Here is a 5000-nt window from a genome sequence, read left to right as displayed (position 1 = left end):
CATAGTATGTACAACGGAGTGGAAAGAGTGTGTGAGCACTTTTTCAGGAGTATAGCTGGAACCATATCTGGTCCTGCAGCAGAGAATGTATTTATTGCTGCAATGGCCTGCTCTATATCTTCCTTGTTGAATTCTATGTCTTCTAGTTGTGGGCCTTCTCTATTCTGTGATGGTTGGTATGCAGTTGTGTTACATAGTGGTTTGCTGTAAACTGATTTATATTGTTCATCCAAGGCATCTGCAATCTCTTTGGGGTCCGTGATTTGCCTCCCTTTCCATGAAATGGGTCCTACAGAACTTCTTATTTCTGCCTTTGACCTAGCATAGGAGTAAAAATATTTTGGATTATTCTTTATGGCATCCACTGCTCTTCTTTCTTCTGTCTTCAATTCATTTTCGTGAGATTCAGCCAGTTTATTTTCAATCGTCTTGATTTTATTCTTTAGACTTCGTTGGTTATTTCTCATGTTGGTTTTTAATTGTTTAACCAGTCTTGTCCTTTTTTTCATTAATATTCTCCGATCACGGGGAATTGATTTTTGTCGCCGTTTTATCTTTTGGGGGATAAGTGCAGTGCATATATCTTGCAATTTAGTGAGAATGTATTCAACCATCATGTTAATCGATTTATTCTCTAATTCTGAATTCCAGTTAACGTTTGCAATCTCCTTGTTCACTGCGTTCCAATCGACTTTAGAGTGGAAGAAGTTTAATGCTGCAAAAGACTCAAGTTTTCTGGTATTATTTGCCTTCCCTATATCACTCAGCATCGTCTCCACTATCACTAATCTATGGTCTGATAGTATAGTGTCTTCAATGTCAACCGTATTTACCAATTCTTCATTATTAGTAAATGCCAGGTCCAGTATGTTCTCTCCTCTTGTAGGTTCGTTTATTAGTTGTTTCAGTAAAAATTCGTTTGCCAAGTTCACCAACGTTGTAGAGTGTAGTCTGTCCACTGCTGTTCCCCCATATATTGTCTTGGTGTCCCATTCTATAATTGGCAGGTTGAAGTCCCCGTTTATAATTATTGTTGGCTCTGGCGGTCCCAATCTCCGTATCTCCTCCGTTATACAATTATTAAAATTTAGAAAACTCTGTTGTGAACATCCTGGCGGTCTGTATTCAGTGATTATGATAGTCTTCAGTCGCTCTATATATAGCACTACGTATTCTGTTTCACCATCAGAACCAGCTACTAACATTTTTGTATGCCGAGACCAATCATCCCTCACATAAACTATTACTCCACCTTTTTTCCTTCCTGCTAGGCGGTCTCCTCGAAACTGTTGGAAACCACTAATTTTTATTTCCCCATCTTTTATATCTTGCCGTAAGTGTGATTCGGTAAAACACATTAATATTGCGTTACATGTCCTAGCTATTTCACTCAGCATATTTCTTTTATAATGTTTTTTCCTGGGAAATATACCCTCAATGTTGCAGCATATTATTGCTGATCTATTGAGTAGTGGTGTGCTTGACTGGTAATCTGGGGGTGAGCAATCTTGCAAATTTGGTTGATATGTAGGACTTATTACCTGTAGGCTTGGCTCAAATCTTAGTTTTTTGGATATATATCCTCTTCACATGTCATTGTGCGTCGGATAACTCGATTTTTGGCTTCTAAGAATGCTGGGCATTTTATATTAAATACTGAATGGGCTGTTTGTGGTCTATCGGCATCCGCACAGTGGCAACATTTCAAGTTATCTTTCGTGGTGCAATCATTTGACCTGTGTTCTCCGGCACAAAATCCGCATCGAGGTTTCAGCTGGGTACACTTTTCAGCCTTATGGCCATACTGTGAACAATTACCACACCTCAGTGCCCAGTAATGGTCATATGTATGACATCGTGACATATGCAGATAGATATATCCTCCATTTTTCATGACGGCATTTCTGATTCTTGGTGACACTCCTAGTATGACAGTTTTGAACCCTGGTGCACTTGGTTTACTGGTCAGAACTTTTATTTCATTCTCTTCATCTATGAGTTCAGTAATATTTGTGTTCTTATCCAATATTATTTGGTTTAAATCTGAATCCACAATTGAGTCTGGTACGTATGTCACGGCTAACTTAGGCCTCAATTTCTTTTGATGGGCGAGCTCATACTGGTTCGAGTTGGGCGTTTTTCCCAGGGCTTCTACGGCTTGGGTGGTTATGGCACTGTTTGGGAATACTAGCTTCACCGTGTCTTGTGTCACGTTTCTCATTGATACAGTAGGGACAGACTTCAGAGCTGTTACAATCTGATCGTTATCTTCTTTTGTTACTGTAGAGCCACTTTTGCGTTTTATAAAAACAGCCTGTTGATTTGCTTCTACCATTCCTCTCGTTTTCTTATTTTCTGCCAGCTGTTGGCTATCCTTGGTTGACTGTAATACATGAGAAAATAATTTCTGCTTACCATCGGTTGTCACTTTTTGTGTGAGACTCTGCATTTCTGCACGCAGCTCTGCAATGCTGTTTTCCAGTCTGCTAATTGGTTCTTGGTAGTGACTGGTAGTTTGCTCCGTTGATGTGGTCTTGTCTTGTTTGCTGACGTCATCGCTTGTTGGCTGGGCGCCGGCTCCAAGGTCGTTTACCCAGCCTAGTATTTCCTCATATCCCTCTGTATTCGCTTTAACACATTCTTCACAGTTATAGGTTATACGGGAAGTGAAGTACTTGATCAAAAGATGAATCGGCATTTTAGAGCATTTAAGATGTTAGAGTTCTTTGCATTGGTCGCACTTAACTGCTGCTGTAAACAAGGGGGAGGTGCACTTGCCGCATAGTTTATCATCATCGTCAAGTTTTACTAATTTAGTGGGGTGTATCTTATCCATAGTTACTTCACTGCACCATACACTATTTCATTGTCTTGATAGGCTTTACTATGTGATAATAAAGTCCGAAAAATACGATTTAGGATTCACTCGCGGGACGAGCACAAAAACACGTCCGTCCAGCACCACTGAATCACACACACACACACTCACACTCACACACACACACACACTCACACTCACATTCTCACACACACACACACACTCACACTCACATTCTCACACACACACACACACTCACACTCACATTCTCACACACACACACACACTCACACTCACATTCTCACACACACACACACACACTCACACTCACATTCTCACACACACACACACACTCACACTCACATTCTCACACACACACACACACTCACACTCACATTCTCACACACACACACACACACACACACACACACACACACACACACACACACACACACACACTCACCCTCACCCGCACACTCACCCGCTCTCTCACTCTCACACACACACACACACTCACACACATTCTCACACACACACACACACACACACACACACACACACACACACACACACACACACACACACACACACACACACACACACACACACCACACTCTCACTCTCACTCTCTCTCTCTCTCTCTCTCTCTCTCTCTCTCTCTCTCTCTCTCTCTCTCTCTCTCTCTCTCTTATATATATATATATATATATATATATATATATATATATATATATATATATATATATAAGAGAGAGAGAGAGAGAGAGAGAGAGAGAGAGAGAGAGAGAGAGAGAGAGAGAGAGAGAGAGAGAGAGAGAGAGAGAGAGAGAATACATACTCATATCACAATTATCCATCTTCAAAACGCAGGACACACTAAGGTCAATATATAAATGCCATGTGTGTGTGTGTGTGTGTGTGTGTGTGTGTGTGTGTGTGTGTTCTGTGTCTTTGTATTATATATCAGGGGGAAGTATATCCGTCCATCCTGCTCCCTCACCCTCACACCCGGAGACAAACAGGCCTGGCGTGTCTTGGGGTGATGGCGGGGCGTGTGGCTGTGGCGGCGGTGCTCCTGCTGCGTCTTGGAGGCGCCCACGGCACCAGGGACTGTGAGGATCTTCATGGAGTGGTGGTCGTTAGTGAAGGAGGGAAGGAGACAATTTGTAAGGAGAAAAGAGAATTAGGAAGATATAGTGAGTCGACAACAGTGTACGTGAAGCCGGGAGATGACTTCAAGGGAGTTAGTCTTGTAGTGACACAAGCATTTCTCTCTGCACCAAGTCAAATACTAGCTTGGTTTGGCCTTGACAGGTGTTACAGCAACAACAAGTGGATCAAACTGAAGGTGGATGTGGAAGGACCGAATAGATGGAACCAAATTCTGCATTTCACCCTAACCATTGAAGGATACAGAGGAAGATGCACGAGGCAACGATCATGGTACAAAGTCATCACTGGCCTTAGTATTGTGGCTCACGGCTCTTCCAGCTGGACAAGCACAGCCAAAGTAACGGGCGGCAGATGTCTCGGTCCAACACAATTCACGAACCTGCAGAACCCACCCACCTGCACGGATCCGCCCGACCCTATCACCACCAGCACCACCACCACCACAGCAACAACAACAGCACCTCCACTTACTACCGCAACCACCACAACAACAACAACAAAAACAGCACCTCCAGTTACTACCACCACCACCACAACCACCACAACAACAACAGCACTTCCAGGTACTACCATCATCACCACCACCACCAACACAACAACACCAAATCACGTTACTAACACCACAACATCCACTACCATCACCATCACCACCACCACAACAACACCTCAAGCCTCAAGGTACTAACACCACAACATCCACTACCATCACCACCACCACCACCACAACAACACCTCAAGCCTCAAGGTACTAACACCACAACATCCACTACCATCACCACCACCACAACAACACCTCAAGCCTCAAGGTACTAACACCACAACATCCACTACCATCACCACCACCACAACAACACCTCAAGCCTCAAGGTACTAACACCACAACATCCACTACCATCACCACCACCACCATCACAACAACAACACCTCAAGGTACCAACACCACAACACCACTACCATCATCACCACCACCACCACCACAACACTAACACCTCCAGGCACTACCACCACA

This window comes from Eriocheir sinensis, chromosome 20, assembly GCF_024679095.1.
Source record: "Eriocheir sinensis breed Jianghai 21 chromosome 20, ASM2467909v1, whole genome shotgun sequence".
Lineage (NCBI taxonomy): Eukaryota > Metazoa > Arthropoda > Malacostraca > Decapoda > Varunidae > Eriocheir > Eriocheir sinensis.
The sequence above is the reverse complement of the archived record's forward strand: the minus strand, read 5'-3'. Positions refer to the sequence as shown.